Source organism: Grus americana, chromosome Z, assembly GCF_028858705.1.
Source record: "Grus americana isolate bGruAme1 chromosome Z, bGruAme1.mat, whole genome shotgun sequence".
Taxonomy (NCBI): Eukaryota; Metazoa; Chordata; class Aves; order Gruiformes; family Gruidae; genus Grus; species Grus americana.
Window position 1 is genome coordinate 20,994,606 of NC_072891.1, and position 23,558 is coordinate 21,018,163.

The 23,558-nt window shown below is 41.6% G+C and overlaps 1 protein-coding gene across 3 annotated transcripts in view; it reads left to right on the forward strand.

Annotated features, from left to right (window-relative positions):
* The first annotated feature begins 13,731 nt into the window (after positions 1 to 13,731).
* GPBP1 (GC-rich promoter binding protein 1) overlaps positions 13,732 to 23,558 on the forward strand; it is a 39,275-nt gene continuing 29,448 nt past the window's right edge. The window contains exons 1-3 of one of the 3 annotated variants that reach the window (XM_054810097.1): positions 13,732 to 13,792; positions 14,792 to 15,838; positions 16,639 to 16,706. The gene's annotated coding sequence lies outside the window, so the exon portion shown is untranslated. The remainder of the gene's footprint in view (positions 13,793 to 14,791; positions 15,839 to 16,638; positions 16,707 to 23,558) is intronic. The other 2 variants (XM_054810098.1, XM_054810099.1) reach the window with 2 other exon arrangements.

Below are 23,558 nucleotides of genomic sequence, written 5' to 3' on the forward strand. Positions count from 1 at the left end.
TACATATTTGCTACTATATACATTTTTTTAATAGAAATTCTCCCTGATTTGGATGCAAGTAGCTATTTCCTAACTTCTGAAATAGTTTACTTCACAGTCTTTCAGTTTTAAACATGACTTTAACATGATTAAGTTACAACATGTTTTACGTCCCCAGAGGTTTTCACTGAGTACAGATCAAGATAAAGAGTGAGGATGATGAAGTTACTGGGGTAAGTTCATTTGAAGAGGATGGAGAGGAACAAGGATGTGATTGCACCACCTTTGTCGATTAGCATTTTTCTCCAGAAACAGGGCTGAGAGCATGATATGCTCTTAAAGTGCATCTTGGAAACCAAACTACCTTGTGCTTCTGTGGAGTCTGGTACAGTGTTGGTGTGGAGCTTCCACTGGTGCCCAGGTGCTTTCACAGGTGCGCTTCTGCTCTCTGCCTCGCCTCTCTGAGCAGAAAGGCCATGTGAGATTGCTCTTTCCATTTTACAGGGACTCAGAGATGGCCGGACAACATATGTGTATGTATATATACAGTGAATCAAATAGTTAAATCAATGGACATGCAGTTTTCCATAGCTGCTGGACATACAGGACTGTGTAGAGTTCTGTATTTCAAGGTGTCTTTTCTCTTGAATTGGAATCGAGAAGATGGGACAAAAATCTGCCTAAACTCCTCTTTCTGAAGTAACAGAGGACGATATATTTTGTATCTGTATTTTGACTATATTTTATCATTCATGTTAATCTCGGATCAAAAAAGGGGAAAAAAAAGATTTTTAATAGATTTTTTTGTTTCAATTGATTGAAATATTAAAAAAAAATGGAAATAACTAAAATTAATTAAAGAGAATAATCCAGTCTTTTTAAAAAAAACCAAAACCAATAATGCAATGAATCTGAACAGTTATAGGTGAGGAGTTGTAAGATAGAGTGCAGAAGCTCTAGAAGAAAATCTCTTGATCTATAGCATTTTTTTTCTCCTTTACCCTTAAAGAATGATAAAATTGTTAAGTCTTTTATATTCTGTACTCTTAGGTATATCATGGATACATCTAACAGATACATGGTGATCAGAGAATACTAGAACCATGCTTGAAGACTTGGTCTGTATCTGGGTGGCGTGAATGTTGTGATAGATTTTCACTTCAGTCCACACTCTTCCAGTAAACCTGATGCCCGAATCTTAGAGTAATGGCCTCAAACAGCCCTCTCCATAATAATGACAAAAAGTAAACCCTACTTGTTCAGGCAACGGAGCTGGTCTTAGACCCTTTGGCTGTATATCTACTAGTAAGTTAAATATGCTCAGGGATGTTTCCTAGGCATTAAAACCATCAAACAGCACAGAACTACCCACATCTCTGCTAGCAAAACCTCTGCTTCTTTCAGAGGCCACCTGATGCAGATGGACTGTTGAGCACAATAAGCCCCAAAGGGTACTGAGGAGGCAGGTTGGTGGGGAGCAGGGCAAGAAGCATGCAGGGACCATCCTAATAGTTTGATGTTATGGATGACCATGTCCCAGCAGTATTTAACTTACTGGAAAAAATTAAATTGTAAAAATAGAAGTCACTATCTCCCACAAATCTATATTCTTTGAGCTTTGAGATGGGAGGAAAGAAGGAACCCCATCTGTGTATTAGGAACATCACTTACTACTCTGAATCACATTGTTTGTTGTGCAGATACCATTGTTTTGGGGATCGTATTTGCAATAGAAAATGGATATGTGTCCTGGTTTTGGCAGGGACAGAGTTAATTTTCTTCCTAGCAGCTATGGTATAGTGCTGTGGTTTGGATTTAGGATGAGAACAATGTCATAGAATCATAGAGTGGTTTGGGTTGGAAGGGACCTCAAAGATCATCTAGTTCCAACCCTTCTGCTGCAGGCAGGGACACCCTCCACTAGACCACGTCGCCCAAAGCCTCATCCAGCCTGGTCTTAAACACTTCCAGGGAGGGGGCATCCACAGCCTCTCTGGGCAACCTGTTCCAGTGCCTCACCACCCTCACAGTAAAGAATTTCTTCCTAACATCTAATCTAAATCGACCCTCCTTCAGCTTAAAGCCATTACCCCTTGTCCTGTCACTACACTCCCTGATAAACAGTCCCTCCCCATCTTTCCTGTAGGCCCCTTCAGGTACTGGAAGGCGCAATTAGATCTCCCCGGAGCCTTCTCTTCTCCAGGCTGAACAACCCCAACTCTCTCAGCCTGTCCTCATAGGAGAGGTGCTCCAGCCCTCTGATCAGCTTTGTGGCCCTCCTCTGGACTCGCTCCAACAGCTCCATGTCTCTCCTGTACTGGGGCCCCTAGAGCTGGATGCAGCACTCCAGGTGGGGTCTCACAAGAGCAGAGTAGAGGGGCAGGATCACCTCCCTCGACCTGCTGGTCATGCTGCTTTTGATGCAGCCCAGGATACAGTTGGCTTTCTGGGCTGCAAGCGCACGCTGCTGGGTCGTGTTGAGCTTCTCATCAATCAATACCCCCAAGCCCTTCTTCTCAGGGCTGCTTTCAATCCATTCTCCACCCAGCCTGTAGTCGTGCTTGGGATTGTGCCGACCCATGTGCAGGACCTTGCACTTGGCCTTGTTGAACTTCATGTGGTTTGCATGGGCCCACCTTTCCAGCCTGTCAGGGTCCCTCTGGATGGCATCCCTTCCCTCCAGCATGTCAACCACACCACACAGCTTGGTGTCATTGGCAAACTTGCTGAGGGTGCACTCGATAACACACTGATGTTTTCAGGTGTTGCCAAGCAGTCAAGGACTTTTCAGCTTCTCATACTGCCCTGCCAACGAGAAGGTGTAGGGCGCCTAAGAAGCTGGGAGGGGACACAGCCAGGACAGCTGACCCAAACTGGCCAAAGGGGTATTCTGTACCATACGATGTCATGCTCGGTATATAACCAGGGGATGGGCTGGAGGTGGGGCCGCTTGGGAACTAGCTGAGCATCGGCTTCAGGTGGTGAGCAATTGTGCTGTGCATCACTTGTTTTGTATATTATTATTGTTATTATTGTTTCCTTTTCCGTCCTATTAAACTGTCTTTATCTCAACCCATGAGTTTTACCTTTTTCTTTTCATTTCTCTTCTCCCATCCCACTGGGCAGAGGGGAAAGTCAGCAAATGCCTGTGTGGTTGTTTTGGCTGCCAGCTGGGTTAAACCATGACAATACACAAAGTAAGTTTTTTTAATTCCCTAGTTGTTTCTGTCTCCCAGCACTTTAACTTTTGTGAGTGCAAGTAACACACCTTTCTGCAGTACTAATTGGACTCCAGTATAATATAAGTAAGTTTGACTTTTTTAAATAGTGTTGCTTACTTACCTCTCATGCCAAATTTTGAAAGGGAATAGTTTCCCTTACTTCATTCCCAAGCTTTTAGTATTCTGTTATCTTTATAAAAAATAAAGTTTAATTTCTCACCAAAGAACATGGAGAAAAAATTATTTACTTATGGTAATAATAATAATTTAATTTTAGTAATAGGCAAAACAGCTTATTTTTGGTGAAGCTTACCAACAGCCAGCAGATTTACAGCAAGGAGATGTTTTACCCAGATTTACAGACAGATACAGCACTTGCATGTAATGACGTTACTGGTAATTACATAAAAGATGGTGTAATGTGAGCATAACAAATATTTTAATTTAGGAGATTTTTTTATGGTTTCTTTTGTGAATTTAAACAATTTCATTTGTATATCATCATAAATAGTTGTAAATAAAATGTTAGTTATTGTAGCAGGAACTTAGGCAGCCTCAATCTCCTGGCCAAGTCACTCCATCAGTTCCCCTCTACCAGGAGAAGCAGCTTTTCAGTGAATCATCCTTGACTGGAATAATTGTTTGTATTTATTTGGGTTTATTTTTCATTCAGTTTAAAGTGCCAAGGGGGTTCTAGTTGGCCAGCATCTTGGTTAGTTTGCCCTCAAGCTTCTTTTACATGTTACTTGCATAGCCTGTATTGAATTTGTCCCTCTTTCTAGACTCCAGAGTCTTCTCCAAGCACCTGTAATGCACCCTCTCACTTCCCAGGTGGCATGTTCCTGCCTGTTCCTTTAGCAGGCACTCACCCCCATGGAGCTCCTGCCCACCACAGCTCCCTCAGGCATTTTACAGAGGGAGTCTAAGGAAGGCTTGTTATCAGGCACCCACCTTAGGCTGTACCCTGCAGCCCTCCTGGTTTTATCACTGCAGGGGTGGGATAATCGTGGTGTGAAGGGGATGAGTCCCATGCTCCCTCAAGGCCCCAGCTTTCCCAGGAAGGGCTTCTTGCTTAGAGAAAGCAGCTTTGCAATTGTACTTATACTGACATGTGACTTCACTTGCAATATAAATGAAAACAACTGTTAGTCAGCTACGCATAGAAAAACAGATGACCCAGTATCTCCTCCGTATGCCTTACTGTTGGGCAAGGAGGACTGTAGGAGTTTTTAATGAAAGGGTAGGTGTGTGAGTAAATTGTAAACAATTAAGAGCATGACGAGAAACAATTTCTCCTTAGTATTACACCTCACTAATTTTCATTTTATAGTATCAGCAGATGTGTCACATGGTATGAAGGAAAAAACATTGTGCTTTTTGGTGTCTGTCAATATTTTAAATGCATATGCCATAGCCATCATAATTTGAAAAATATTTGCAGGAAACTTGCTTTTACTTAGTAAAGCAATGTTGTTAGCCATTCTGCCAAAGTTAGTATAGTGTAACAGGATATCGTTGTTTTGGAAGGACTGAGAAGCAATGTTTCCTGAACATTAAGCCCTGTACTTATGTTTTGAGGGCATTTTTACCTATTTCTTTTGAGTCAATTTATAATAATTAGCAAGTTTACAAAAAGTATCATCATTGTCTTTCAATAAGTTCACAAAGATACACAAGCATCTATATTCTGCACAGAAAAGTTAAAAAATACTTGGCAAAAGTCTAATGCAGGATCTCTGACAGAAGTGAAAATCAAAATGAGACAATGCTGATTTGAAGTTCTTGCATCATCTTCATAGATTAAAGTTTGCATTTCAGGGATTTCAAATTTATTTTCTACTTATTTACAAATACCAGGAGTTTCTAATAGCAACATACAAAAATGCCACTATATAAGAGTATGAATCATAGAATCACAGAATGGTGACCTCAAAGATCATCTAGTTCCAACCCTCCTGCTGCAGGCAGGGACACCCTCCACTAGACCACGTTGCCCAAAGCCCCATCCAACCTGGCCTTGGACACTTCCAGGGAGGGGGCATCCACAGCTTCTCTGGGCAACCTGTTCCAGTGCCTCACCACCCTCATTGTGAAGAATTTCTTCATAATACCTAATCTAAATCGACCCTCCTTCAGCTTAAACCCATTACCCCTTGTCCTATCACTACACTCCCTCATAAACAGTCCCTCACCATCTTTCCTGTAGGCCCCTTCAGGTACTGGTAAGGCACAATTAGATCTCCCCGGAGCCTTCTCTTCTCCAGGCTGAACAACCCCAACTCTCTCAGCCTGTCCTCACAGGAGAGGTGCTCCAGCCCTCTGATCAGCTTTGTGGCCCTCCTCTGGACTCGCTCCAACAGCTCCATGTCTGTCTTATACTGGGGCCCCTAGAGCTGGATGCAGCACTCCAGGTGGGGTCTCACAACAGCAGAGTAGAGGGGCAGGATCACCTCCCTCAACCTGCTGGTCACACCTCTTTTGATGCAGCCCAGGACACGGTTGGCTTTCTGGGCTGCAAGCGCACACTGCCGGCTCGTGTTGAGCTTCTCATCAATCAATACCCCCAAGTCCTTCTTCTCAGGGCTGCTCTCAATCCATTCTCCACCCAGCCTGTAGCTGTGCTTGGGATTGCCCCAACCCACATGCAGGACTCTACGTGAAGAACCTTGCACTTGGCCTTCATGTGGTTTGCATGGGCCCACCTTTCCAGCCTGTCAAGGTCCCTCTGGATGGCATCCCTTCCCTCCAGCGTGTCAACCACACCACACAGCTTGGTGTTGTCAGCAAACTTGTTGAGGGTGCACTCGATCCCACTGTCCATGTTGCCGACCAAGATGTTAGTGCCGGTCCCAGTACTGACCCCTGAGGAACACCACTCATCACTGTTCTCCACTTGGACGTGTAGCAATTGAGTGCAACTCTTTGAGTGCGACCATCCAGCCAATTCCTTATCCACCATCCATGGAATCCATGTCTCTCTAATTTAGAGACAAGGGTGTCATGTGGGACAGTGTCAAATGCTCTGCACAAGTCCAGGTAGATGACGTCTGTCACTCTTCCCTTATCCACTGATGCTGTAACCCCATCATAGAAGGCCACCAAATTTGTTAGGCACGACTTGCCCTTAGTGAAGCCATGTTGGCTGTCACCAGTCACCTCCTTATTTTCCATGTGCCTGAGCATAGTTTCCTGGAGGATCTGCTCCATGAGTACACATTGGGTTGGTGTCCTGTAGGAAGGAACCATATCTCTAAATTGCCAATTCGGAACAAATAAAAGAGAGCCTCTGAAATTTGTTCAGAGGGATCTGGAAACAGCATAACATAGCTCCAGAAATATAAGTCTGAGAAAATATTTCATTTGCTTTTGACACTGTTCACAGCCTTTCATACCATTAATTTCCTTGGTGGTTTGGGGTTTGGTGGTTTTGTTTTGGTTTTTGGGGATTTTTTTTGTTGGTTGGGGTTATTTTTGCAAAGTTTCAGGTGACAGAACCACGCAACAGATATAGTAGAAACTTTTGCTGCCTGTTTTCATCCATGAAGGGCAAAATAGAGAAAGAGGAGCAGCTGAGAAACAGGTAGATTTCCCTCTTTAACCTTTTGCATTTAACCTTCATAGAATACTAAAGTTTTGCTGAGGCATTTCAGTGTGGTTTAAAGATGGAAGAAATCTTCTGCTAGTCAGCTAGTTTTAGTCTTTCTTAAAAATACTTGGAAGTGAATCTTACTTTGATCATGTGATGCATTTTTTTCTCTCAAAGGCTGATTGGTACTAAAGGTAAGGGTCTGCAACAGCTAAGCCCGCTCTATCAACCTTGATGGTAGTTCTTTTGGGGGATCATGCCACAAAACTCAGATCTTTGAACTGTGAGTTATGTCCCATAGTGTTTGGTATATATGACAAAAACTATGCTTCTAGTGGTTCTAGCAAACAGATCTAAAAAGTGGTTTAAGTTTGTGTCTTTTTTTGGGGCGGGGGGGGTAAAGTAGGGAGACATTATTCTATTAATTAGATCAGTTAGTATAGCTGGGAAGACACAGACTTTTCTACATGCAATTCCTTCATCGGGTCTGTCTGTGTAGAGAAACAGCACATCTCCTGGGCCAGTTTCCTGACATGCGCCTCTGTAGTAACTAAACATACTTTTAAAAACCATGGTAATACGTACATTGACGGTGGGCAAAACTTACGGAAAATCCTTACAAAAATGGTTTTCTTCACTTGGATGTGAAAAGTTTCTAAATTAATCTTGTCTTTAAAAAATGGGAGGAAATAAAATGCCAAGTTGCTGTCAATACAGAAAAAGGGATAAAGCAAATAGATTTGGCTATGAAATGTACCTGCATTAAAATGAGATCTGCTCATATTTAAGTATGTGCAAGATCCTATCATCATGCTGATCGTCTGGTCTCCTTATTTAAAAATTAACATGGTCTAAGTTCACAAGTTAGCTAGGTTCATTTTGGGGAAAATATAGGAATTTTATTTTATAGATAAAAGGGTAGGGTAAAGACAAACATCTTATGAAAAAGGAGCCACTTGATATTGCATGTTCAGTTCATAATTCCTTCAACTTGTTCCTTTTGCATCAAAATTGTTTATTGTGATTAACAGTTATTAAGTTCCTCATGAAATTTAGAACAATGGGGTATTCACTTGCTGTTATTTCACTTTCCTGGGTGGAACAGGGCCGAAGTTGAGTACATTTAGGATTTATGTGCTCATTATTTTAGAGAAGGTATATAGCATGATGTTATCCTTCAACAGAATAAATATCATGTAGACAACATTCATCTGGGACATACTTGAAGAACAATTGCACCCTTTTAACCTCAATTCATTAGCTGGATAACTTACATGAAAGGAATACAACTTAATATAGATAAACCATTAAAATAGTTTCAAATTACCCTTGATTTAATACTGCCCAATGTTTCTGAGCTGTATTCTTGGAGATGGATGCTTTTACTGTTAAAGGGGAAAAAGGTACTAGTCAGGCTATTTTCAGTTACAATATAGGTGGAAAACTTGAAAAGGAGAAGCTGCTCTTTCAAAAGCTTGATTCTTAATAATCTTTTTACCTTCCGATTAGTATAACAAAAGAACAGCCTCTGAGTTCTTGTCCTGCCTTTTCACTAGTGTCACCAAGATGCTGATTCCTGCAGGTAGAAACAGTCATTATCTTGAGAGAGATAAAATGATTAATTAATTTCAATAATATAGGCCAAATTTATACTTATGTGTGTCCTGGTTTCGGCAGGGATAGAGTTAAATTGTCTTCCTAGCAGCTGGTGTAGTGCTGTGGTTTGGATTTAGGATGAGAATAATGTTGATAACACACTGATGTTTTCAGGTGTTGCCAAGCAGTCAAGGACTTTTCAGCTTCTCACACTGCCCTGCCAACGAGAAGGTGTAGGGCGCCCAAGAAACACAGCCAGGACAGCTGACCCAAACTGGCCAAAGGGGTATTCTGTACCATATGATGTCACGCTCTGTATGTAACTGGGGGGTGGGCTGGAGGTGGTGTGGCTCAGGAACCAGCTGAGCATCAGCTTTGGGTGGTGAGCAATTGTTTGCACTTGCTTTGTTGTATTATTATTATTTATTATTATCCTCTTCTGTCCTATTAAACTGTCTTTATCTCAACCCATGAGTTTTACCTTTTTCTTTTCGATTCTCTCCCCCATCCTACTGGGGGGGGGTAGGGGGAGGAGCGGATTGAGCGAAGGGCTGTGTGGTTATTTTAGCTGCCAGCTGGGTTAAACCACAACAATGTGTCATTCAAAATTAATACCTAGGTATTGTTTCAAAATATGAACTGTTACCTACAGCTTTATTGAAGTCTTGGCCCAAAATGCTGCTCCCATCAACGCCAGTGGTAATTTTGATATTAAAGTTCTTCAGAAAAGAATGAGTCAACAAGCACTTGTGTTTTAATTTTCAGACCTGTTTAGCACTTGGTAATTGTATTGAAGTGCATTGGACACTGAGATGCTCAGAACTGTTGAAAAATCAAATAACTAGAGGTTATACATCCTTCAATGCAAATAATAATAATGGTAAATTCTTTAATACAGTCAAATCCCTTTGTCTTATTTGTGTAGTTAGACCCACTGAAATCTTGAAGCAACTGCAAAAGTCATCTTACTTTCCTTTCCTGGAAGAGACAATAGATATAAATAGACAAGTACAGATACTTTGTACTAGTGTTCATCGCGTTACTGCAAATAACGACTAGATGATGCTTTGTACTTTTGTATACTAATTCCTTTCTTTTAATTTTATTACTTAAAATGTTTCATATTGTGAACGTGCTGCTGAAAGATATTTAAAACTTTGCAACAAGGACTTTTTATTAGAACTGTGTTTGTACTGAGGAATTATCACTGTGCTTTGGATCTGATTGTACAAATACTCCTCTGTTGAGAAGAACATACATCAAAATTGTTTTTTTAATTAATATTAGGTGGCTATTTTCTGTCTAGTTTTTAAATATTGGGCTCATTGCATCAGGAGCTTTCTATATCAAATCTGTATTAATCAGATTTTAAACCTGTTATATAAAAATTTTGATTTTGGCCTTCTGCCTGATTCTTTGGTTCAGACTGATTGCATATTGGGCACACTGGGTTTTTAATATAGGGTTAAGTGTTTTGTACTTCTTCATGGAGTGGCACAAAAATGTGCAATAGTAAGGAATTTGGTATTTTTCCATATTTTTCTTTAATATTTGCTTAATTAACAATCTGAGTGTGTAATATACTCGCAGAAGTATCTTGTATTCTACTCCTAGAACAAATGAAAGTCAGCACGCTTCAAATACCTGTCAAAATACTTTTTAAACTTTTGGTCTCATACTTTGTCCCATCGTCCAAGTTTGTTCAGTAAATAATTTATTTTTAAATTAATTATACATTTTTCATATTAAAATGAGTTCTAAGACTTGTATTTAAATATGGATCATTAGTATTTGGTGGGAGTTAAAATATTTATGGTTTCATTTCTTATACCTCACCATTTCCTATACATTTTTGTTTCATTGTATTTATTCAATGCTTTCATGTATCGATGTAGACAGTCCCTGCACATGGAATGATCTCTCACTCTTCAGTTATCTCACAGTCTGTAGACTGCTCTACACCAAAGAGAGCATTAAATTACATACAGTATCCAGAATACTAAATTTGGATGAAAGTGTTAAATGTGTTTTTCTTCTCTCTTCATCAAACTACCCAGAGGTACCTCAGTCATTCAAAAACAGTAATTCTTAAATCTCAACTGTTGGCTCAATTCTCCATGTGTTACCCTTCGCTTATATCATGGTTTTTGGAAAGGACTTTTTAAAAACATCTGAGCATCTGTGGCAAAAATCTTGGCCGCCTTTTCCAATTTTGTTTAACAAAAGGGAACTGTTCGTATGGAGATATGTCGTGCCGCCCCCCCCCGCCCCCCCATTAATTTCCAGCATAAGTGTCATCATAACCTCCTGCAGCAATTTTCCAAAACAGATGTGTTCTGCTCAGCCTACCTAGCTTTGGAAGCTGTTTCTGTTAAATTTCAATGACTTTAATGCTCTTGCCCTTGTCTGTGCTCTATAAACTTTTGAAGATCCAGGTACAGTTTGGGTTCAGAAGACCAAATAACACATTTTATAAACAAAAAATACTATAAATATTGCTTTGCGAATTTGCCATTCTGGGAATCTTCTGTCTTTCCTCTTGTTCTTCATGACAGACAGTGACTATATTTATGCTAGGATTAGTAATGGAACACGTATGGTTTTATCAGTGTAATTTAATTATTCCCCATACAAACAAAACAATCTCTATTAGTACAAGCATTGTTCTGCTCATATAAACTCTGTGAATACCACAAGAGCCAGCTCGTATAGTTAGGCTGTGCATGGCAGGAACCTTTTCACAAACCAAATTTATATCCAGCAGGCTTGCAAATTAATTCCTTTAAACTAATCCTCACACACTAAGAATGGTCCTGTTGACTTTGCTAGAAATGCTTGAATGCTTGTGACACGTAAACTCTGATGAGTTAAAAGAGAAGAGCTCTTGATTTCAGTGTGAGGTTTGCCATTGATGCTAGCAAGGTAAGGACATCACCTCAGCTGTTTGCTGGGTCAAAGCCTTGCTTTTCATGAAGTGGACATGGCATTATACCTTCTTTTATTAAACAATTAAAGAGATATAAATCAAACCTATTTCCCATTACTGCTTTAAAATAATTTCCCCAATCACTATCACAGCTTTTCCTGTGGTTACTAAAATTGATGTGGTGGTTGTCACTGGAAGGAAATAGAAGGATCATATATGAAGCAACACAAACAGTAATCTATTAGGAGTACTGATATGGATTAGTTGATAGTCTCCTGCTACTTTCTCTGTGTTTCTCTTTTGATACCCACAGTGTATAATGTATTGCAAAGCCAGAAGATGCTCAGAATAGCTGTGCAGAGTGGAGGCTTTAGCCATAACTCACTCAAATGAATTGAGAGGTCATTTCAGATCATTAATATAGCCTTAAGTGTGTGTTGTCAACGTGGCCTGGAAATGCGTTATTGACTTTATACACTGCGTTTTCATGGTGCTTTGGGTTCACCTCTTACCTTGTTTTCCTAGATACTGTTACCCATTATATTTTAGGATTGTCTACTTTGCTCTGGGAGTTGTCTATGATCCCTTTTCAGGTCAGAGATTTCTTGATATTACATGTGTTTGAAGCACACAGGATAGTGAGTCCTGGAGTCCTGAGATGTTTTTGGTGACTTTTCCTGATTGAACAAACGTGTTACCTTCTAGCTAGTACTGCAGCATATGTCCGATACGAGTTAAATTGATCAATCTGTAGGTTATAAATTACTAGTTTGAAACAGATTTTAATAATGAAACTTGAGAGCATGGGCAGTTTTGGTAGTATGGTCCGAGTGACACCATGTAGAGGCATCGGACTTGGCTCCTCAGCTGAAGCGGTGGTTCACAGTCGGGCCAGGTTGCAGAACACTGCCCTGCCTTTCCTGTTTATGAAAATAACCGAGGGGCATGGGTTATGCTCCTTCACCCTGCCTCGTGAGCCTCAGTCCTGCAGCACAGGTCAAGGAAAACAAAAGGACAAACAATTTCAAGGATGAGACAGAGAAAGGAGAGTGCAATGCAGTCATGATTGTGATGGGAACCTAGAAAAACACCGTTGCTGTTAGGAATTGAAACTTGGGGTGACTACTCAGGGTTGAGCTGAAGGTAACTGGGCTCATAGTTTCAGAGGTTCTGTCAGTTTTTGAGGAACCTGGTCTAGTGGAGGGTGTCCCTGCCCGTGGCAGGGGGTGTGGAACTAGATGGTCTTTGAGGTCCCTTCCAACCCAAACCATTCTGTGATACAATACAGTTTCTACCTTTTTGTATAATAAAGATGAAACTCTCATGTATTTTGTACTCTCTAAATTTCTGAGTTGTTAATGTCTAGTAACTTTTCTGGGAATTGTAAAAAATCAGTGCATAATTTAATTTCCTACAACAATTTAAATCTCATACCCTGCCATTGAAAGAAAATCCAGAATCAAATGCAGGCTCTAAAAACACTTGCCAGTACCCTTTCTAATAATATTTAAACATAATTTTGTGTATTTAATTTTTCACGTAATTAATTGCAAAATAATTTGACTTGCGTAGGAAATGAGATTTCCAAATCGCAAAACGTTAATTCAAGACATTTAGTTCCCAGGCTGCAAAAATCCGTCACGTTTCTTTCAGCCGAAGGGCTGCGTGCAAGTTAAGCACGTTTCCTCTCTCAAGCTTGTAAATTGCAGCTATTCCTGTCGATTCGGTGAAGATGCTAATTTTTGGTTGGTTGCTTAAATGGCGGTCATCGGCTTTTTTCACTGGCCTGAGGCCCTGCCGGCGCCGCGATTTAACCCCGCTGCCCGTGCGAGCTGCGCTCAGCCTTGCCCCGGGCCCCCGCTCTGCCGGCAGCGGTAGGGACCCGCTGCGCTCCCCGGTGCCCGCTGCGCTCCCCGCCGCCTACGCGCCTCGTCACGGGGGCAGCGGGACTCTGCCGGACACCGACGGCGCTGCTCTCGGGGGCCGGCACCGCGCTCGCCGACCGCTCCCGCCCACGTACGCGGCACACGGACCTTCCCGCGGCCAGCCGGGGTCCCGCGGCGCCCGCCCGGGCTGGTTCGACCCGACCGCGCCCTGAGCCCGCGTCTCGGTTGCGTTGACCCGTTTCGGCACCGCAGCGTCGTACCGCCGGCCGGGGCTGCCGCTGCCTCCCGTGCCGGTAGGGGTGGCGCCGCTGCACGGTTAATTACGGCGGCGCCGGGGACTCCCGCGGGCGGGGCGGGGCGGGGGCGGGGCGCGCGTTGGGGATTCCCCCGCCGCCCCGCGCGGAACGTTCGGGATTGTTCCGTGACGTCACGGCAGGGGGGCTCCCGCCGACGGGGCGGGGGCGGGGTCGCACCCTTGGCGGCGCCCGAGAAGCTCCGCCCCGGGCTCCCGCGGGGTCGCGCGGCAACTCTCGCGAGGCTTGTGCGCGCAGAGCATTGCGGCTCGGAGCGGCGCCATTTTGGGAGCGAGGCGAGCGGGGTGTGTGTGTGTGTGTGTGCGCGCGCGTGTGTGCATGCATGTGTGTGCGCGCGCGCGGGGGGTGTGCGCGTGCGGCGCTCTCGCGCCCGTGGTCCCCGCGGCTCGCGGGGGTGGGGGGCGGCTGCCGCCAGGGCCAGGACACCCCCGGCTCCCCCCCCCCCCCCCCCCCCCCAGGGGCGGTGTGGTGGCGGCAGCGGGCCGGGGACGCCGAGGCCGGGGGAGGAGGCGCGGAGGGGCCGGGGCGGGTACTGGCGTGCGGGGCGCCGGGCCGCCCCGTTCCCTCCCCCGCCCCGCGGCCAGGCCCGCCCTCGGGGAGGGCAAGGGGAGCCGCCCCCGAGCCCCCGGCGGGGCGGCCGGCGGTGGCTGCCGCTGCTGTTGCTGCGCGGGGGCGGCGCGGCCTCCCCCCACCCCCCGCGCCGGGCAGGCAGGGCGAGCGCCCAGTGCGGGCCGCTGAAGCCCTTCCCGGTGCCCGGCGCGGCGCCGCAACAAAAGGCCCGATCGCGGCCGCGGACCCGGCGTCGGCCCGCGCACGGGTCAGGCGGGCAGCCCCGAAGCGGCGAGGCTTTCCCCGGGGCGCGCTGGGGCTCCCCCGGGCGGCTCTCGCGGCTCCCGCGGGGCTCGTTCTGTGGTTCCGGTCGGTGTCCCTGGCCCCGGTCAGCACCGCCCTCCCGGGTGCTTGCAGCAGACACGTCCATCTTTCCCAATAAAATGAGAAATGCCCCTTTCTTCTCTTTTTTTTTTTTTTTTTTTTAAAAATATTTTCTCCTCTCGGGAATGAGAAGCAGGAGAACGTTTTCGCTGATAGGCTGCGCTCTCCCATAAACATGCCTGCTGCTTTCTCCGGGGTGCGAGTGAAGGTTTAACCGAGGCTGCTGTACTCGCGTTCGTCTCCCCGATTGCATGCGTGTTTGCTTTCTAAGAGTCAGGTTTATGTGTTTGTCTGACGCCAGTTCAGATTTCCAAAGAGAAAACTGATTGTTCTGGTTCTTTTTACCGTAGGCAGTTTGGATTACAGAGGGAGTCCTGGATGTTTGCAGCCTTTTGCTTCAGCTGCTAGGGAGAAAAAAAAGGTGGAAACGTACCTGCAGCAGCTGCTTCTCGTGAAAGGGGAGAAATATCGGACACTGTTTTGGGATTACTTGTCCAGGTGCTTCCTCCTGAAACAAACAGTAGGCATCTGAGAAGTGAATTGGAAGTTTGAAGTCGTGAGCTTTTTCTTTTTAGCACTGCCGAGCACCTCACCCTTAGATGCTTTTGTCCACATGGCATGGATACATGGCTAAATTTATCAAATTCTGAATACTTTGGCTGTCAAAATAAAGTGCTTTCTTGCTTTTAGATACTTTTTTCTTCTAGGCAACATTCTGTCTGAGTCATAGGCATAAGCAGTTTTGTTAACTGGCTCCAGGTTAAATGCAGCCTGAGTCACTGTGTAGACATTGCTGAAAAGTTTCATGGCAGATATTTTTCCCCTTATCTTATTTTTTAGATTTTTTGACATAGCCTTCTGTCATTTTGCAGTGAGACCTATTTTCTAAATGAAGAATCTAATAGATGGGTTTTTATCATTTTTTCTTTTGTATTTTATTTAATATTTTTGTTGAAAAATGTTGTTCCCAATAAGCAGTATGGAGGTATCCAGATAGCTGTTGTTTACAAATGCCTCTGTTACCCGAAGCTAGCAGATGTTCCACAGTTCAGATGTGAAATTTGGATTTTCAGCTTCACAGTTTGTGCTGTAAAAAGTGTATTTATTTCACCTGGAGCTGATGCTTCTTATAGTGATATGTACATGGAATAGACAAGAGAAGAAGCTGTCAGAGACAAAAAAAGCTTTTTAAGACAGAGAGTTGGCAAATTTTGGAGATAGCCTTGTGGAATCTGTAAGCAAGAAGGATGGGTGGCTGATTTCTGTGAGGTCAAATCTACGTCAAAGAGCAACGAATGTAGTATCAACGAGAACTGGGGATATTATCTCAAGGAAAACAAACTGGAAAAATATAAATCACACAGTACCTAACACCTTGCATAGTCCTCTTGGATTAGGTAAGTGTTATACTGTTCATAAATCAGTTTACCCTTGAATAAACATTTTATCAGTAAAATCCTTAAATTAGTAATGTTTACTGCCTAGGGGTTGTTGGGTGTTTTGAGAACATTGAAATAAGCTTGCAGAATCTCATTTTTACTTGCTGTTTTTAATAATTAATGGAATAATTCTTGAAGAATTTGAAGAATACATGTTCAAGAAGAAATGTGCAGATAGGAATGTGATTTTTCTGGGAGATCAAAAAATAGGTACATCTAGACTGAATCCCTAGGTAACTTATCCTTCACATTAATATTGTAATCTCAACAATGAGCTATTATACTTATTGACCAAGTCTGCTGGATGGCTTGGAAATCTCAATCTATCATTTCCATTAGATGTTTTTGCAGTATAATAATAAACTAATAATGTAGTTCTGTTGGCATTTATTTATTTATTTATTTATTTATTATTTCCTTCCACTGTTCTTTGTCACTTAGGGAACCAAGATATTTTTTACCAAAAGTTAGTTTTACTGCCTATGCAAACTAGCTTTTTAATGTGTTGATATTTTAAGGTTGTGTTCAGAGTAATTTCCTATTCTGTAGGAATGAATGAGCCTGGTCTGAAAGTATAACATTACAAAAAACCTCCACCTTTTTGGAAGGATTCAAAACAAAATCTAGTGAACTAACTAATTTTACATGTTATTTTTAGATGTATTGCTGTCCCCTTCCTCCTGTAGTGGTTAAATGTTTCTGAAGATAGATATAATTTAAATATTGAAATTAATATGTTTACAATAATTTTTTTGTAGGTTTGCATTCAACTGAATTGCTACTGCCTCAAAGAAAATTAAGATGGACAGAAGAACTTAATTCAAAAGTCAGTGGTAATTTTACTTAAGTTCTCTCCCCCCTACTACCCCTTGATTATTCATAAAGCTTTAATTTAAGCATTATTGGGTAGACTGTAAACTGAGTGTCTGGTAAAGGTGATACATTTACCTTAGTTGCTACCTCTTAAAAATTCTTCAGAGCTTCTGCAATACTGAAGCAGTAGTAATAGTAGTAGTAGTGAGCTAATGAAAAAAGGAATGGGCAGTGCAAAGATGTTTGGAAAGATGGCTTGTGTTAAAGCCTTGTAGAAAAAGTAATGTTAAGCCTGTGAAACTGTATGTAAAGATTGCTACAGTGTTTTTTTCCCCTTATACCTTGTTATTTTGACCATGAATGAAAGACTTGCATCTAAGTAAGTTTTTTAAATTCTTAGGCTCGCTGAGGTACTTGTATTCTGTGTGCTGTCTTGTCAATATCTAAAAGTTGATCTACCTTCAGCATTTTGCTTTGTTTGGATGGCCTTGCTGTTTTGTTATTTTAACTTCTATTTCAGTTTTGCTCTTTTGAAAACATGGAAACTATGGAATTTGATTAGGAGTCTGTTCCTGTAATTTCTTGTGGCTGTGGCTTGTGTCTCTTTTACATTGAGTCTCAGTGTGGCTGGGGATTGACTGAATGAACTCAGCCACACATGAAGGAACCAAACCAACAAAGAAGAATGATTTTCCTCGTGCCTTTAGTTGGATTAGTCTGTGTTTTACTTGAAAGCATTTGGTAAATTGAAAGAGTTGGAAAAGTGGTATGTCTCTTTTTTCAACATAGTAACTTTTAGTGCTGTGATATACTTACCTTTTGACAAGAGGCTCTCACTGAAATCAAGGAGCTGCATCCCCCCACTTACTATTTTGGCTGACATCTTTATCTGGACTCTCCCTTCTGGATCCTTTGAAGAGTTTGCTTTTTAGCTTCATTAAATTAACTCTGTCTTTACATGTCTCTGCTGGTAGGATATATGTATATATTTTCTTTTCACTGTGTTTGCACTTGGGAAGTCCAGTTGTTCTTATTTGTATGCATATGTATTTGACAAGGATTCAGGTGAGTTTTACAGCTGTGTCCTTGTACCCTAAGCAAAATTCATACTGGGGTTAGGCCCATTGAGGAGAAAATGCCTAGCATGCTGGTCCACTTTAATTTCTTCTTTAAGTTTTTATTTGTCTGGTGCTGACCCTCTGTTAAATGGTTTGCAGACAGCTATGAAGATAAGATCGTTGCCCCCAAGAGGTTATACTTTAAGCCTTAATGTAAACATTGCTTTTGTACTGGAATAACTGTCAGCAGCTTGGCTCTTTTATTGATGTGTTTATTCTGGTAGAATCCTAGAATGGGTACATTTGTATTGAGACATTGTCTTGAGTGGTGTAGGCTGCTCTGCTGTGTGAAAAAAGTGTTGGTGGAGGCTTTTAAGAGTAAGCAGAGTTTAAACTTGCAGCAAAGCTTAAGTGGAATTACATTTGTAAAATAATATAGAGAAATTGTGTAGATATTTAGCTTTGTTAGTACTTAACAAGTTAATATACTTTATGGTTCTTTCTTTCCCTCCATTCTAATGAGATTCTTCTGTTTAAAATGTGTGCATAAACCAGTGATAGTTCATCAGTAACTTTTGGGAAAGTTGCTTTTATTTTTCAGTACGAAGACTAAATTCTGGCCTGCAAGGAGAACTATTTACAGACCCTATTATAAATGAACTCGAATGAGACTTGGCATGCTTTTTGTTTTGGTTTTTATTACTGTGTGTGTTTGAGCAGTAGTATTATACAGTAACTGGTGATAATGCCCTATGTGGTGCTATCAACTCTTCCACAATCACCTCCTTTTGTATTTTGGGTAAACATAGTCTGGGAAACAGCTAAAATACATAGAATTACTTTTCTGCTTTATACATTCAGGATAAGTCAAAGCTGCTGACTTTTTAAACTGCTTTTTCTTTAGATCCCTGTGAAGACTCCCAAGTGCAAAAGAATTCCTGGTGATTTTGCTACATAATGTATGCTGAACGGGGTAGTGATGTTAGTGCACTAACACTTCGGCTTTTGGACTTTGAACCTTGCAAAGGGCAAGAGATGAGCGTTTATCTAGCTCTCCACTAATGGTACTGCAAGTGTATAGGGTTTCAAGCAGAAGGAACCTGGTTGTAGTTTACCTTCAAATATGAAGTTATTCTGTGTTGTGAAATTGTTTACTTTTTAAATTTACATTTTGGTACAGTGGAAGGAGGAAAAACTTTTTTGAATAGAAGTGATGATTAAGTTGTTCAAAGCTTTCTTATTAACTTTGTTTCTAAAACATTTCCTAAAAGATGTTTTGAATGTTGTGACATTAATATTTGATTCACAGAAGTGATGTAAACCTTGTTGCTTATGAAGCACATTTATATATATATACAGGAAGGGGACCATATGATAAAGTGCAGTGACTGGTATTTTTAGAACATCAGTGTCCCCCCAAGTCTGCCGACATTCTAGATCCTTATGCAAAACAAAGTGTGCTTTAGTCGATTCCTCCTCACATAAGGAACTTCAGCCCTAGGTAGAAATGAAGGCGAATTTTCCTTTTTTTTTTGTTTTTGTTTTTTTGCTAAGTCATTGTACAGCTAGGTTGTAGGGCTGTGGCTGTATGAGGCAATGTGTTGGCGTTAAATGGTTAAAAGAATTGACTGTTACAGTTTGGCTTCATACACTTCTTACACCTAGGCATGTCATTAGACTTTTGGAGGTGTTCAGTGTTAAAGGAGGAGCTGCCGCCCGAGCATTCACACAACATTCACGATGTTGCACACACACACACTTCTTGGGCACACTTCCTCCTTCTTCAGGCTCAACCCTAAGTTTCCTGTAGCAGAGTCTCAGGCGTTGGATTTTATAAAATAATTTAATTGAAAGGTACAGCAGTAAGAACAGCCTGGGCTGGGTGCCTCCAGGGAGAGGGACCCTGAACAAAGAAATCCCGGGGCAATTATACACTTGTGATCTATACACCCACCCCTCATGCACCCTTCATGCACTGTCCAAGCTCTTTTAGTTCCAGTGGTGATTTTTGGTCTGGGGTCTTTTAACATCTAATTGGATTCTTTTTCTGTGCCCAGGCAGGCTATTATCTTGCTGATTTGCAGTTTCAGCTGAAGGTTGGAGCCTCCTTATCGTCTGGTTTGCGCTCCTTCGGCACCTGCCCTTGCTGGCAGAACATGGAGAACTGAAGCGTCCCGGACTTGGGAAAAACACTACCAAAACAATGGTGATATCAAAATACTTTCCTATACTAAAAGACTAAACACAGCACTGTACCAACTGCTAGGAAAATTGCTAAGAAAAATAACTCTGTCATAGCCTAAAGACTTCAGCAAATCTAGCCACTCATGCTAAGTAAAGCTAAGCAAACAGCACAAATCACACCCTATTATAATCCTAAGTAATTTATTCTAATTAAAACTTATTTATGTTAAACAACTAATATCCCTCAACAGCTTCTCCCTCTGTGTGTGTGTGACACCTTTAATGGTGTGTGAATGATCGGGCAGCAGCCTCTCCTTTAACATTTAGGTTTGACAGAGGACATGGATCCATCCTCAGTGTTCTGCAGGAAGCCTTAGTTCTCATACTTCTTTTTAAATATGAGGCAAGAAGGTAAATTAAAGCGTGGATATTTTCTTTTACTCTTCCTTAGTGTCTAGTGCTAGAATACTCATCAGAACAGTTCTGCGTTGGATGGTGGGGACAGCAAGACTAAACCCGGAGATTTTCCTTGCTCTGCAGTAGTAGCACAGTTGAGAAAGAGGCCTTAGCTGAATTGTTCAGAACTTTTAGTGGCCCTAGAACCAGTGGGAGAGAAGACCTTTAAAGGTTCAGCTCCCTTTCTTTTTATTGGAGGTGTGAGTCTTTGACAGTAAATTTTAGAGAACCAAATAACTTGAGATAATTACCATACCCAAACTTAACCTCATTTGTAAATTATATGTCCGTAAACCCTCTTCTGCACTGAAATATAGGGAGGGGGCAACATGCACACTTTCCCTTCAAAGTGTTAAAAAATTGGTTGTAGAGATTTAAGCTCATTCTGTTGTCGTGGCTGTGTATTTACACGGAGACAAAAGAAAGGAAATAAATAATCTTTAGTTCAAATAATTGTCATGCTTTTGCAGCAATTTGTGATCAGTAGAAATGCTTCCATTTTTAAAACTCTGTGAAGCTTGTGTTGGGGTTGGAATATTATTTTCTGTTTTACTAACATGCAAGTTTGGGATAGCAAAATAACTTGAAATTAGCTCATTTTGCTTTGTTCAAACTAAATGAATCACAGAGTAAGGAACATCTCCAGTAAGCTCTGTCTTTAAAAGGGGGATGGAAATCGGGATCTATAGGATTTAAACAAAAGTAGTTTAAAGTTTACACTTACAACTTTACTTCAAATTAGTCCTACTCTTGACTAGAAGTAACAGGGAAGGATCTGTTATCACAAGAAATTTGTGGTTTGAAAGAATGTGGTTTTGTGGCAGAAGGAAAAAACTTTTGATGGAGTGGGTTATTTTAAAGGCCTGCTTAGTTTGAGAAAAATTCTGAATGTTTCTGTTTGTGAAGGAGAGACTGTGTAGTCTGATGAGTAGGACTTGTGCGTAGAGTTTCTCTGCCTAATTCAGAGCAAAGCTTTGTAGTTTTTCTATGGTTGATGCTAAATAGGTGAAATAAACATTTGAAGCTGGTCCAAGGCGGGAGAACTGAAGGGTGAATTTATTCTGTAGCTCAGTTATTCTGGAGTTGCTCTGTTTTAGTGAGAACTTTACCTTGGCAAATAGCTTTCTCTTTTTATTGTGAAATGCAGCACCACTGGTGTTTGTCATGTCTGATAGTAAACATTCAGTTTTAATTCCCTCCTAGAAAATCATGTGCCTCCTTTCCCTTCTTGTTAGATGGTCACTCTTTTCAAAGATGTCATACAGACTTCCTTATTAGACACCTCTGAAATTCATATATATGCTTCATTTGTCTTCCTGACTTCTTAAGGATTTGATATACTTGCTGTAGCTCATTACCAAGGAAGCAAAGCAGCGGCAACAAACTTGAGACATCGAATAATACATAACCTTTTATTTTTTCTACTGTCACAACAACATTATAGTATATTTTAATTCTGATGGCTTACAAACTTGTTTTCCCCTATTTTTAAATATTGCACTAAAAATTATGGTGACAAGGTGAGGGTGGATTGTCAAACAAGTGTGTAGCTGAGGGGCGGAGTTAAGGTTCCCACATGTAGTTTGTGGTGCAGTGTGCTCGTGGTAATAATAATCTGTGAGGCAATAGGTAAAAGATCATAGGTATGTGCCACTTAGATATGTGTACATGCTAATTTTAGACTTTTCTGAAGACTATGAATGTGTATATATCCATGTGCTTTTAACATTTATTCTATTCAAGAGTTTCTCTATGCAAATCGATAGACTGATAAACTGGTCTTCAGGGAGCATCAAGAAATTTGAATTTATATCTCCCTTCTAACTTCTGGAATTCATGGCTTGAAGCTTCCTTATTTTTCTCCCCTGTTAATAACTTTGCTACTCCACTCACAAGCTTCAAGTATTCCTAGCTTTTTGAGGTTTTTTTTGAGAGACAGTCTCTGAAATACCCAGTGTCACAGAAACTGCTTTGTTTGAAATAATATAGGCTATCCACAGAGCATGAGAAGTATAGAAGCTGAAAATGCAGAACTATTTTTCCTTGTCTCTAGCTTCTGGTGAGATGGGTTCAGCTGTCAGCGTGGTTTTTTTTCCCCTAATTTTTAGTATTATTTTAAAAATTGTTTTTCCCATAAAATTTTGGTTGGCTCCATTTAAATTGGATGTATTAATTAATATGATAATCCATAAGATGGACAAAAGCATACAATCTTTTAGTAAATTAAATTTTTAGATTGTAGGTGTTTTGGCTATTTTACTATTATATTGACTAACCTTTTCCTTATTATAATGGTGTCACCATTTTTGTTTCTTCATGCTAGGACATTATGGAAAAAAAAAGCTGTTTTTGTTTATTCTGGTAGTTCAGACAAATAGTGTTACCAAATGTATTTTGCCCACAGTAATGAAACCTATCTTAAACATTCAAGACATCTTTCTGGACTGAGGAGATATTTTTATTTTGTACACTTGAAGAGACCTCCCTGAAGCTGGATCTCTTCAGTACCAATGGGACTGTCTTACTTCTGCCAGCTAAATACTGGTTAGACAAGTTAAACAACATGCTCTTAAAATTGGGTGGAGACAGTCTCTGATCTCATGTCCTTGTCATCTTAAAGTTCTGCTGTGCTTTTTTCTCCACCCACGGTGGAGAAAGGATCAGGTTAGGGAACACTTAAATGAGATCTATGTAAATCCATGGGGCCGGACAGGATGCACCCATGAGTGCAGAGAGAGCTGGCTGATGTCATTGCAAGGCCATTCCTTATTATCTTCAAGAGGTCTCAGGGTGATTGGGAGAGGCTCTTGAGTGCTAGAAGAGAGCAAATGTCAATCCTGTCATCAGGAAGGATAAGAAGGAGGATCCAGGGAACTACAGGCTGGTCAGCCTCACTTCAGTCCCTGGGAAGGTGGTAGAGCAACTAATCCTGGAAACCATTTCCAAACACATGAAGGACAGGAAGGTGAGTGGGAGCAGTCAGCATGGCTTTATGAAGGGGAAATCATGCTTAACCAAGCTAATAACCCTCTGCAAGGAGCTGACTAGCTTGGTAGATGAAGGGAGAGCAATGGATGTTGTTTATCTTGATTTCAATAACGCTTTTGACATTGTGTTCATGACATCCTCCTAGAGAAGCTGACAAAGTGTAGAGAAGTGAATGATGA